Source organism: Oncorhynchus keta, chromosome 26 (genome assembly GCF_023373465.1).
Source record: "Oncorhynchus keta strain PuntledgeMale-10-30-2019 chromosome 26, Oket_V2, whole genome shotgun sequence".
Classification (NCBI taxonomy): Eukaryota; Metazoa; Chordata; class Actinopteri; order Salmoniformes; family Salmonidae; genus Oncorhynchus; species Oncorhynchus keta.
The window spans coordinates 36,792,181-36,806,407 of record NC_068446.1 but is presented as its reverse complement, the minus strand read 5'-3'; the positions used below and the strand labels follow the sequence as shown (position 1 = coordinate 36,806,407).

Below are 14,227 nucleotides of genomic sequence, written 5' to 3'. Positions count from 1 at the left end.
CCTGCATTGCTTGCTGTTTGGGGTTTTAGGCTGGGTTTCTGTACAGCACTTTGTAACATAAGTTGATGTAAGAAGGGCTTTCTAAATTTGATTGATTAACTTAACGAACTCTCAGACCATGAGAAACAAGATTCTCTGGTCTGATGAAACCAAGATTGAACTCTTTGGACTGAATGCCAGGCGTCACGTCTGGAGAAAACATGGCACCATCCCTACGGTGAAGCGTTTTTCAGCAGTAGGGACTGGGAGACTCGTCAGAATCGAGGTCAAAATGAACGACGCAAAGTACAGAGTTTCTTGATGAAAACCTGCTCCAGAGCTCTAGGTTCACCTTCCAACAGGACAACGACCACAAGGCTGAGTTAGAGCACTCTATAGGCTTTTGGGTCACAAGGTTTTTATATGACCAATCATATTGAGTGGTTCCAATGCCAAATTTGACACGAGCCACCTGTCGCTTGTGACTTTCCTCAGCAAAGATGGCTGACAAAACATTACGATGGAAGCAAATGTAAGTTGTCATAACGAGTCAAGCAAAACATTTACAATTGAGAGGAATATGTTAATGTAGAGACAAACAATTGTGCAGATTTTTTGGTCAAGCTAATTTATGAAAATCGCTATTTAACTAGTTAGCTGACGAGCTAACCTTAGCCAGCTAGTGTGATGAGGATGAAATTGTAGTGTGTTTGTTTTGGACTCCGGAGGAATCCAGCAAACCAGGCTCTCTTGTGAAACAGTGGATGTTAAGAATCTCGCTAGCTGAAGCATTTACTGCAAATTTAATGTACACTTGTTTAAGTTTGCCTTGCTTAGATTTGCCATGCAATGTAGCTAAAGTAACAGCTATTTATTTCCTTATTGTGTAGTGAAGGATAAAAATAACTGTATGGATGTGTAGCTACAGTATGTAGCCGATCTGTGTATGGACCCTAAAGCGTTGTGTGAATATTAGTTCAGAACCTATGAACCTCAGCTATCATAGTTGTATCGACTTAAGGTTTGAATGGCATTAAAGCCTATGGATTGAGTAGAATATAATATTTACATGTACTGTAGTTACCACACGTGAGATCCCCACATTGTAGCCTGTGCATTGAATATATTCACTGATCATGTCCTCTTCCTTGTCAAGTAAAGGTGCATTTCAGGTATGAATCTGACATTTCAGTCATTTCCAATACCAGGTGTATCAAAATCCATTCTTTGAGTAATTGTGTCTGCATGCATTACAATTATACACCTGGTACAATTACATACAGAAAATACAGTACCTATGCATATCTAACTCCCGTCATCTGTATTAATCTGACACAGGATAGCACACCCAACTACCTCATCACCATATTATTACTTACCCTCTTGCACCCCAGTAGCTCTACCTGCACAGCTATCACTCCAGTAGTAATGCTAAATTGTAATTATTTCACCTATGGCCTACCTCCCTACATTTGCACACACTGTACATAGATTTTTCTACTATATTGTGCTATGGACTGTAGGTTTGTAACTTGTTTCTGTCGCACTGCTTTGCTTTATCTTGGGCAGGTAGCAGTTGTAAATGAGAACTTGTTTTCAACTGGCCTACCTGGTTAAGTAGAGGTAGTATTTCAATGAGATAGTTAATTTCAACCAGTGGAGAACGTTAAATGCTTTATTTAAAGTTCGTTGTTCAGGTGTTATAAATACATACATTAAACATTTGTAATTTAATATCATAAATACAAGTCCAATCTGTACCTCAATGCACATGGTGTGCATTATAAAGAAAGGTGGAGAGAGGAGTAGAAAACAGAAGAGAGGTAAAACAGAGGAACAGGGAAGACAGCAAATGATTAATGAATCAGTGCTGCCCTAATATTCTCTCAGTTCATCAAAATTACATAGTGTCTCTAGCGGTGTCTCCTAACCAGCCTTGGGCTCCCAGTTGGCCCAACGGTTATCTTAAGAGTGGTTGAACTGGCGATGACAGGACTGGCTTCCTCTGTCACATCAAAACATACCTGCACATGGATAGAGAGCATGATTAAGCCTTGTTTTTTGTATTCTAACAGTCAGTCATAATCAGGAGGTGAAATGCAAAACTGACCTTGGATCATTAACTCTGGGACTACTACATCTCTGTATTTCAATGTAAAGCATCTTTACTAATACTTTGTGTTGACCAGACCAAGTGACCTCTCAACTATGATCATGCTGTGCCCTCTGTCAGTCAGTTCAGATGCGGGAGGGGTTCACCAACACAGCTGCTATAACCTAGTGGATTTAGGGAGACTGATGAAGTGAAGGAGAGACTTATTGAGAAAATAAGGTAGTTAGAGACTTTTCAACAGGAATGTGTGTGTAGTCTCCCCTGGTGTCCACACTAAGTGGCTACAGAGTACTGTATGCTAAAAAACAGACACATGAACAAACAAAGATATTATCATTATTGGACTTTTACATTACCAGATCAAATGAATACATAAATACCACTTGAAGTTTGATGACTTGATCATTTGAATCAGTTGTGTAGTGTTAAGGCAACAGCTGGTGAGGTGTCACGTTCGCCTCTGTACTTAAAGGGCGATTATTCCAACTCTGAAATGCTGCAGATCTGCCCACAGACAAGGTATGAACATGGCAGCTAGCCTAGTGGTTTGAGTGTACGGTTGTTAGATTGAACCCCTGAGCTGACAAGGTAAAAATCTGTCGATCTGCCCCTGAACAAGACCGTTTACCCACTGTTTCTAGGCTGTCATTGTAAATACGAATTTGTTCTTAACCGCTCTGGGATATGGTGGGACGGTAGCGTCCCTCACCAACCGCCAGTGAATGTGCAGGGTGGCAAATTCAAAACACAAATCTCAATTTCTCAAGCATACAAGTATTTTACATCATTAAAGATACAATTCATTAATCCAACCAGTGTCTGATTTCAAAAAGGCTTTACAGCAAAAGCACCACAAACAATTATGTTAGGTCACCACCAAGTCAGAAAACCAGCCATTTTCCCAGCCAAAGAGGGAGTCAAAAAGCACAAATAGAGATAAAATGAATCACTAACCTTTGATGATCTTCATCAGATGACACTCATAGGACTTCATGCATGTTGTTCGCTAAAGTGTATATTTATATTTTTAAAAATCTAATTTTACATTGGCCGTTAGATTCAGTAGTTCTACAACATGCAGTGATTGTGCAGAGAGCCAAATCATTTTACAGAAATGCTCATAAATGTTGATGAAAATACAAGTGTTATAAATGGAATTAGAGATGTATCATAAAGTCAGGGCCATTAAGGAGAAGTATAACTCTTCATCTGACATATCAGAATAGCATTCTCTGATGGATGACAGAACTGTCTTTCTGTAAAAAAAGCTAACCATTACACTCATGATTTATGATTAAATATCGACTATGAGTTGCCATGAAAGACAGTTAGATGAATTCAACTGAATATGGCGAGAACAGGCATTCGTAGCTAAACGTTTGGTTAGCTTGAAAATAATAATTGTATGATTTATCATTCTATGGTATGTATGCATGTAATATAGTAGAATGTTATGAACCGACACTGAATCGTTGGAGCTAACTACTAGCTATGTAGAAGCTGGATGGAAGAACGCCCAGTACTGCTTACCTGAGATGCCATCATCACACAGTCCTTTGTAGGTATCCGCTATGACTTCCTTTGTGTTGGAAAGAAAGGCTGAACAGTATTGGTTGAAGCCAAACTGACACTCAAAATGGCCAAAATGGAGGGTGGTTGATAAAATTAAAATAGAGTTGTGTTCAAATACATTTGTTGTTCTCTAAATATTTTTGGGGAATAAAATGCAGAATGTTTTGTGCTCCATTACAAAATATTTGATATCAAAAAATGTTTACTTTGTAGCCTTGTTTTTGCTTTCAGAACAATTATTTTTGATTGAAAAGAATGTTTCACTCTTGACAAAATGACACAAATGTACATCCATAATATATAACAATTTGCCTGTGAATAACCACACCTTCATACAAACTTGCTATGCAGAATTCTTGACGCACAACAGAAAGAGCTCCCATATGCTGCCAGCACGCCCACAAGCGACCCACTCAGGCGGAGAATGACGTGTAGAAGAGGGCGAGGAACAATTATTTGTAGCAAGTTGGGGAGGGGGACTAATAACTGAACAGACTATTCAACCTTTACTAAAGAATAGTCTAATAGACAGGCAAGGTGCTTTTGGGTCCCAATGCACTACTGTGTCTAACTGACAATCCCTGGGCAATATTAACCAAATAATAAACTGATAAATGTGCACAACTTCAAATGGAACAAGCAGGGAGCAGGTTTCGAACCCTCATCCTCATCATTCTTGCCCGAAGTCCAGCGTGCTATCAACTGTGTATCAAAAGCATGGTCAAGCCACAGAGTTGATAGAGCGCATCCTCGTGGTAACTTGCTACTCAATGTAATAAAGTAATGACTTTTCAAATAAGATACCTTACACGTTATGTTGGTTGACAATTTGTTAGCCACACTGTCCTTACAAAGCACATAGCATATCATTACAACAATATGTACCGGTATGTTAGCTATCTACCTAACGTTAGTAGTTATACATCAAACTTGCCAGTATATTTACTATAGGCTAACTACCCAACATTTATTGACTTGATTATTCCCATCATTCTTAGCTTAGCTAAATGGTTAGTAGTTGTGCGTTCTCAATGGACATTCAGGTGCTTTTGTAAATTCGCTCTGGCTATCTTCGCTGATTTCAAAACACTCATCTGAGTGTACCAGAGCGCAGAATAATGAATTTATGAGTGCTCAACACCTGTTGAATATGGCCAGTGTGAGTAAAAGTCAACAAAAAAAAAAATCGTAATTACATTTTTTCCAGCAGCACAGTTACAGTCACCAATGCTATGGTTAACACAAAAGTGCCTAACCAGCTCTGCTAGGGCAAGTAAAATGGTCATAGTGGTCTCATTTGTGTCTGGAAGTTGCTAGCAAGCCAGCCAACATTAGCTTGGGTGCTTGACTGCCGTTTTAGAGCCAGAACACTCAATCAACTCTACTCCTCGGCCTGAACATCCAGTGTGCTCTCCAAGAGCAAAACAGTGAATTTACAAAATGGACAATGCTCTGTATTTATGAACTCAGGCACTACAAATTGAATTTAAGAACACATTCAAAGTCAAAAAATGTCTAACTAGAAATTTGTTATTCTAACTAGCTGTTACGAATCCCTTTGGCCCAGCAGTCTAGGGGGGGATGGAAAGGACTCGTAACTTAACTCATGCAAAGTATAGTGAAAAAGTAAGTGAGAATGAAAAACCACAGACAACTAAATTACCGTCAAACACTCATGGTTTATTTTTAAACACACAGTAAAGGGGGCGGGAAAAGGGGCTGAGCTGGACCCAAGAAAATAAACACATTTCCACAAACACCCCTAAGCTAGACTACATCAATACAGCTAACCAAAAATACAGCGGGTGGTCCACCCAGTTCTAACTAGGATATTTAAACAAAGTGTTCCTACGGGTAGTGTATCCCCATGGGCGACTTGTCTTCGTACCCCCTTTTCCCACCATCAACCAGTCAATCACCGTAACAAAACAATACTCACATAATTCCAGACAAATGTGAAATGTATGAACAACAACCAAAAGAGAGCTCAGTCCAAAGAGCGCACGATATAGCAAGAGATTGAGACACAGAGAGATTGAAGCACAGAGAGATCAAGCTCTAGAAAAAACAACTGACTGGGTTTTTAAACCAATGGAAAGGGGATGTGATTGGGTAATGGAAACAGGAGGAGGTGTGTCTTCAGATTGATGACTGATTGGGGAATGATGATTGGTGACTGATTGGCGACACCTGTGAATAGTGGAGAAGGAAAGAAAATACACACACAGGATACCTGTATCCGTAACACTAGCTATCAAGAGGTTGCATCGCCACAGCATCAACTTCCAGTAGAAAAGTTGAGAAGGCAAAGAGCAAGTACGCTCAAATGAAAGTTTGGTTGCACTACAATTAGTGTGTGGAAATGTTATGATAGATATTAATTTAGAATCCTCTTATGCTGTAGCCTACTCCCGACCGTCACGTTGTACAGCGCCTGAGGGTTTCATTTTTAATTTTTCTCAGAATAGAAACACCATAAGATTACTCAAATGAATTATGCCCAATTTCTTAAAATGAACCCCATAAGTTATGTTATTACAAAAAATATTTTATATTCTATGGTAATGCCCATATGGAAGACTATCAAATGCTTCTCAAAGATGACCTCTGGTGGTCAAACTAGCACTAACTCACATTAACAGAAAAAAATGTCTGACATAATAAATGTGCTACAGAATGCTGCAGCAGCCCACTAGTGGTGCTGCAGTATGATGCAACTTTTAAAGGAGGAACCACTGTATGTCACTAGACTGTCTTATACACTGAGTATACAAAACATTACGAACACCTGCTCTCAATATTAGGAAGGTGTTCTACGGGTGGGTAATGTGGTATCAGGCTTGGAGACTACAGATGACCTACACTCTCCAAAAGAAGGTGCTAGTTAGTACCAAAAAGTGGTTCTTAATTTGTTCCACATAGGGGAACCCTTTTTTGGGCTGCTGTGGACAACCTTTTTTCTATCAGTTTTTTGAAAAACCATTTGTATGGTTACCCGAACCAGAGGGTTCTTCATTACACTGTAAATATTAAGTTACTGTATTTTCAGGTATTATTTCTGTATGGGACAGTATGCTGCTGTATTCTGATTACTTGGGAGTTAACCTTACTTGGGATATGAAATCACAACCTCTTGGTTGCCAGCAACCAAGCTAAGACTTCCCTGCTATGCCACTGGGTCTCTGGGTAGAGATTGAGATTGTTAAAAGATTAGAATCACGAGATATTCTGTAATTTGTCCCTTTCATTTGAACCCTTTTGGGTGCGACGTAGAAGCCTTAGATCTTTTAGGACCATCTCACAGGGAACCCTGGTTTTGTTTTTGTTTTGTCCCTGTAGGGCAGGGTCCATGAACTAGATTCAGACGTTTTTTTATTCAGAGAATGGTCAGAGGGCCAGAACATAATTACAAATAATTTGTAGACTGCAAATTGACCACAAGAAGCCCATCAGATATAATATCTGACCAAAACATAATAATTTCTAAGCTTGATTACATTTGTATACGATCACATATCTCTCTCTATTATGTGTGGGAAAACTTTGGAACAGATTTACACAATTAAAGTCACTTGGAACTGATTTGCTGGTGTTTTGACAGTCTGTAAATACATACATAAAAAAATAGGCTCAGAAACTGTGGGAGCAAATTAAATCACCTGCGTGCCAAATTCAGCACACGGGCCACCGGTTGGGGAACCCAGCTGTTTTGGAACCCAGCTGTTTTGGAACCCAATTGGGTTATACTGTATGTAAAACCCTCTCATGAAGAACCCTCTGTTTGAAGGATTCTGTCATTTGTCCTTATGGGGATGTCATTTTAGATACCACCTACAACCCTTTGATTTGTCCCTGTAGCGCAGTGGTTCCCAAACCTTTCATAGTCCCGTACCCCTTCAAACATTCAGCCTCAAGCTGCGTACCCCCTCTAACACCTGGGTCAGCGCACACTCAAATGTTGTTTTTTGCCATCGTTGTAAGCCTGCCACACCTAGATTCAGATCATTCAGGCGAAAAAACATCACAAAGATAGGACAACAGTTCAGTTGTAGTTCTGACTATTCCATTTAAGAGGTGAATATCACTCCAGCAGGAAAATCAAATGGTCTGCACCTTATTGTGATATTTATTGATAATGACCTATAGGATACTTCAGATGTGCCTATGGCACAGACTGTTAGGTACTCACCTGGTACTGGTCAGTACCTTTAAGGGTACATGTGCACAAAATGTAATATAATAGTGCAAATTTCTACCCAATATATACAAGGTACAATCATTAATGTACTTTGAAATGTAATGCGTGCAATGTGCTGGCATCGCTACATTAGCATACTTGGGGGCATGGTTTGAAATAAGTTGCATTTGTTCCAACCGTTAGTGGAAGTGTTGTACCCGTTTCAGTGGTTTTATCATTATGTTGATGGAGGTTGAGCACATAATTTGTCTTATTCAGGAGTGGCACTGTTAAGAGGTTACTGTGCAGTTTCCAGTAAATTAATTGAAGTTAGTTGCCATGAATTTTATGTTTCAATAATTTACTGTCAGCTTTCTGCAGGTAATTATTGTCAAATGTACAGTAAATTAATGTGGTTGACCTATGTCAAGCTTGCTGATGGATGGTGGGGCAGGGAGGTCAGTTGGCTGTCAACCGAGAGGCTGAGGCCAGGTGAGGCAGATTCCTAAGTGTGCTCACCAGAAAGAATGCTTAGTAGTTGTCAAGCTTATGTAATGACTTTCCTGTGTTCTTATGTACAGTATATTTCCACACTATGAGGTTGGAATAATACTGTGAAATAATACTGTGAAATTGTGAAAATTATGGTAATGCCCTTTTCATGTAAGAGTTGTTTGAAAAGATTATCTGAAATTGGCCCTAATCTATGGATTTCACATGACTGAGCAGGGGTGCAGTAATGGCTATAGTCAGGCCCAGCCAATCAGAATATGTTGGGTTTTTTTTTACCACAAAACGGCTTTATTACAGACAGAAATACTCATCAGCACTGCCCCTTCCCGACCTCAGACGATCCCGCAAGTGAAAAAGTTGGATGTTGGATGTGGAGGCCCTGGGCTGATGTGATCTGTGGTCTGTGGTTTCGAGGCCAGTTGGATGTGGAGGCCCTGGGTTGGTGTGGTTACATTTGGTTTCGAGGCCAGTTGGATGTGGAGGCCCTGGGCTGGTGTGGTTACATGTGGTCTGTGGTTTCGAGGCCAGTTGGATGTGGAGGCCCTGTGCTGGTGTGGTTACATGTGGTCTGTGGTTTCGAGGCCAGTTGGATGTGGAGGCCCTGGGCTGGTGTGGTTACATGTGGTCTGTGGTTTCGAGGCCAGTTGGATGTGGAGGCCCTGGGCTGGTGTGGTTACATGTGGTCTGTGGTTTCGAGGCCAGTTGGATGTGGAGGCCCTGGGCTGGTGTGGTTACATGTGGTCTGTGGTTTGAGGCCAGTTGGATGTGGAGGCCCTGGGCTGGTGTGGTTACATGTGGTCTGTGGTTTCGAGGCCAGTTGGATGTGGAGGCCCTGGGCTGGTGTGGTTACATGTGGTCTGTGGTTGAGGCCAGTTGGATGTGGAGGCCCTGGGCTGGTGTGGTTACATGTGGTCTGTGGTTTCGAGGCCAGTTGGATGTGGAGGCCCTGGGCTGGTGTGGTTACATGTGGTCTGTGGTTGAGGCCAGTTGGATGTGGAGGCCCTGGGCTGGTGTGGTTACATGTGGTCTGTGGTTTGAGGCCAGTTGGATGTGGAGACCCTGTGCTGGTGTGGTTACATGTGGTCTGTGGTTTCGAGGCCAGTTGGATGTGGAGACCCTGTGCTGGTGTGGTTTCATGTGGTCTGTGGTTGAGGCCAGTTGGATGTGGAGGCCCTGGGCTGGTGTGGTTACATGTGGTCTGTGGTTTCGAGGCCAGTTGGATGTGGAGGCCCTGGGCTGGTGTGGTTACATGTGGTCTGTGGTTGAGGCCAGTTGGATGTGGAGACCCTGTGCTGGTGTGGTTTCATGTGGTCTGTGGTTGAGGCCAGTTGGATGTGGAGGCCCTGGGCTGGTGTGGTTTCATGTGGTCTGTGGTTTCTGTGGTTGAGGCCAGTTGGATGTGGAGACCCTGTGCTGGTGTGGTTTCATGTGGTCTGTGGTTGAGGCCAGTTGGATGTGGAGGCCCTGGGCTGGTGTGGTTACATGTGGTCTGTGGTTTCATGTGGTCTGTGGTTTCGAGGCCAGTTGGATGTGGAGGCCCTGGGCTGGTGTGGTTTCATGTGGTCTGTGGTTTCGAGGCCAGTTGGATGTGGAGGCCCTGGGCTGGTGTGGTTACATGTGGTCTGTGGTTTCATGTGGTCTGTGGTTTCGAGGCCAGTTGGATGTGGAGGCCCTGTGCTGGTGTGGTTACATGTGGTCTGTGGTTTCATGTGGTCTGTGGTTTCGAGGCCAGTTGGATGTGGAGGCCCTGGGCTGGTGTGGTTTCATGTGGTCTGTGGTTTCGAGGCCAGTTGGATGTGGAGGCCCTGGGCTGGTGTGGTTACATGTGGTCTGTGGTTTCGAGGCCAGTTGGATGTGGAGGCCCTGGGCTGGTGTGGTTACATGTGGTCTGTGGTTTCATGTGGTCTGTGGTTTCATGTGGAGGCCCTGTGCTGGTGTGGTTTCATGTGGTCTGTGGTTTCGAGGCCAGTTGGATGTGGAGGCCCTGTGCTGGTGTGGTTACATGTGGTCTGTGGTTTCATGTGGTCTGTGGTTTCGAGGCCAGTTGGATGTGGAGGCCCTGGGCTGGTGTGGTTTCATGTGGTCTGTGGTTTCGAGGCCAGTTGGATGTGGAGGCCCTGGGCTGGTGTGGTTACATGTGGTCTGTGGTTTCATGTGGTCTGTGGTTTCGAGGCCAGTTGGATGTGGAGGCCCTGGGCTGGTGTGGTTTCATGTGGTCTGTGGTTTCATGTGGTCTGTGGTTTCGAGGCCAGTTGGATGTGGAGGCCCTGGGCTGGTGTGGTTTCATGTGGTCTGTGGTTTCGAGGCCAGTTGGATGTGGAGGCCCTGGGCTGGTGTGGTTACATGTGGTCTGTGGTTGAGGCCAGTTGGATGTGGAGGCCCTGGGCTGGTGTGGTTTCATGTGGTCTGTGGTTTGAGGCCAGTTGGATGTGGAGGCCCTGGGCTGGTGTGGTTTCATGTGGTCTGTGGTTTCATGAGGCCATTTGGTTTGGAGGCCTGGGTTGGTGTGGTTAGGCCATGTGGTCTGTGGTTTCATGTGGTCTGTGGTTTCGAGGCCAGTTGGATGTACTGCCAAATTTGTTAAAAAAGACGTTGGAAGCGACTTATGGATGAAATAATGTCATTCAATTCTCTGGTTACAGCTCTGTTGGACATTCCTGTAGTCAGCATGCCAATCCCATGCTCCCTTAAAACTTGAGACATCTGTGGCATTGTGCTGTGTGTTTTACTGCATAGTTTTTAGAGTGACCTTTTATTGTCCCCAGAACAAGTTGCACCTGTGGAATGATCATGCTGTTTAATCAGCTTCTTGATTAACACCTGTCAGGCTGATGGATTAACTTGGCAAAGGAGAGATTCTCACTAATAGTGATATAAACAAATTTGTGCACAGAATTGGAGAGAAATACACTTTATGTGCTTTTTATTTCAGCTCATGAAACATTGGACCAACACTTTACATGTTGCGTTTATATTTTTGTTCGGTATAGACTAGTGGAGTGGGTTGAGAGCGTCCATATCACCAACAAACTATCATGGTCCAAACACACCAAGACTGTCGTGAAGAGAGCGCGACAAAACCTTTTCCCCCTCAGGAGACTGAAAATATTTGGCATGGTTCCCCAGATCCTCAAAAAGTTCTACAGCTGCACCATCGAGAGCATCCTGACCGGTTGCATCACCGCCTGGTATGGCAACTGCTCGGCATCTGACCGTATGGCACTACAGAGGATAGTGCATACGGCCCAGTACATCACTGGGGCTAAGCTTCCTACCATCCAGGACCTATATACCAGGCGGTTTAAGAGAATCACCAAAGGCATAAACTGTGCTCTCTGCTACCGCACAGCAAGCGGTACCGGAGTGCCAAGTCAAGGACCAAAAGGCTCCTTAACAGCTTCTACCCCCAAGCCATAAGTCTGCTGAACAATTAATCAAATGGCCACCCGGACTATTTACATGCCCCCCCCCCCTACATTACCCCAACCTACATGTACAAAATAACTTGACTAACCTGTACCCCCGCACATTGACTAAGGAACCGGTACCCCTTGTATATAGCCTCTTTATTGTTTTGGTTGTGTTACTTTTTATTTTACTATTTTTACTTTAGTTTATTTATTAAATCTTTTCTAACTCTTTCTTGAACTGTAACAATTTCACGGTACAACACATTTACATTACATTACATTTAAGTCATTTAGCAGACGCTCTTATCCAGAGCGACTTACAAATTGGTGCATTCACCTTATGACATCCAGTGGAACAGCCACTTTACAATAGTGCATCTAAACCTTTTAAGGGGGAGGGGGGGGGGGGGTGAGAAGGATTACTTATCCTATCCTAGGTATTCCTTAAAGAGGTGGGGTTTCAGGTGTCTCCGGAAGGTGGTGATTGACTCCGCTGTCCTGGCGTCGTGAGGGAGTTTGTTCCACCATTGGGGAGCCAGAGCAGCGAACAGTTTTGACTGGGCTGAGAGGGAACTGTACTTCCTCAGTGGTAGGGAGGCGAGCAGGCCAGAGGTGGATGAACGCAGTGCCCTTGTTTGGGTGTAGGGACTGATCAGAGCCTGGAGGTACTGAGGTGCCGTTCCCCTCACAGCTCCGTAGGCAAGCACCATGGTCTTGTAGCGGATGCGAGCTTCAACTAGAAGCCAGTGGAGAGAGCGGAGGAGCGGGGTGACGTGAGAGAACTTGGGAAGGTTGAACACCAGACGGGCTGCGGCGTTCTGGATGAGTTGTAGGGGTTACAACACCTGTTGTATTCATAGCATGTGATAAATACAATTAGATTTATCTTGTAATCAGTAAAGTTCAGTTAAAGCACAGTAAGTTATTGGCAGCTAATTGCAAATAAGTTACTAGCAGTTACTGGGTATTCAATCAAATTTCAGCCAAATGTATTTCATTAGTCGATGTCACAAAGTGCTATACAGAAACCCAGCCTAAAACGCCTAACAGCAAGCAATGTAGATGTAGAATCATGGTTAAGTTACTGTGACGTTTTAATTTAGTGACAGCTACTTGCTAGTTAGGTAGTACAAAATTCACCGCAGCTTCCAGGCAACTAACTGCAATTAAGGTAATGTGAAATGTACAGTAACCCCTTAACAGTGCAGGTCTGTATTGTCACATGCTTTGCAAATATGTCAGAACTGACCGTGTGAAAAGAGGTGCTCAACCTTTGACAACATAACAATCAACCACTTAAAGACATGCTCCATTACATTTGGTGACTAGTTAGTATTTTTTAAACCCCCCGCTTTTGGTGGAATTTGTCAATGTGCAGTTCATCCATGCATAATCTATGACCAGAATTACTGTCAATTAGCCACAAAATCGCTAGTTTGAAAGTGACTTTTTATGGAAGCTGTGCTGCGTGATTTCCCCTACATTTCCCCCCATGCGGGCCAGCCACCTAGCAATTTGAGTTCCAGCCAATGAGATTCAGACCCTCACCATTTGAGTGACAGCTACAAAATAATTGAAAACAGCACAGTGAGAAAGATGGAGCGTTTACTTCTGGCACATACGTGATGTAGTACTCCATTTTTGGGGACCACTTTTGGCTCATGGACGCTACTTTCAGGAGTACTGGCTAAAAGTATACAACAGATTCCCTTTAAACTGGTACAACACTTCCACTGACAGTTGGCATAAATACACACAATTCAGTAACTTGTTGTTTATTGTACTTTCACTGCAACCAGTAGTCTGTAGTGTATTGTACAATTACAGGATCTTTTTAACAGTGTAGCATTTCATGGCATAAAGGAAACCATGGTGGACAGGGAAAGAACAGGATCTTTTTAACAGTGTAGCATTTCATGGCATAAAGGAAACCATGGTGGACAGGGAAAGAACAGGATCTTTTTAACAGTGTAGCATTTCATGGCATAAAGGAAACCATGGTGGACAGGGAAAGAACAGGATCTTTTTAACAGTGTAGCATTTCATGGCATAAAGGAAACCATGGTGGACAGGGAAAGAACAGGATGGTTTTTCACAATCATCAGAAGTGTAAATAACCCTTCCTGATGTGCAAAAAAAATATATTGTTACACATATCACCCTCACCCCTGATAAAGAACCCCTCAAGAGTGTGTGTCGTGACCTGGCTGTCCCAAGGGGACATAGAAAGAGTTTATTCAGGTTGTGGAATATGTAGGAGCCAGAGATTGAGCCACGGGTCCCTGCATGCCTATAACACTGGAGAGAAGAGGTTTTTCCCACCCATAGCCTTAGAGAACCGGTAGCTATACTGACATGTTACGAAATAAACAAGTTATGAAGATGGCTGTTGATGTTTTATCTGATTTTGGATTCCTGACAAAGGGTGCTTCTATGTGTGTGTTTTCTCAAACCTACTAAACA

The 14,227-nt window shown here is 43.1% G+C and overlaps 1 protein-coding gene across 50 annotated transcripts in view; it reads left to right on the top strand.

Moving 5' to 3' along the window:
• The window catches only part of LOC118359331 (receptor-type tyrosine-protein phosphatase eta-like), a 104,217-nt gene that overhangs the window by 35,647 nt on the left and 54,343 nt on the right, over positions 1–14,227 (top strand). The window lies entirely within an intron of this gene.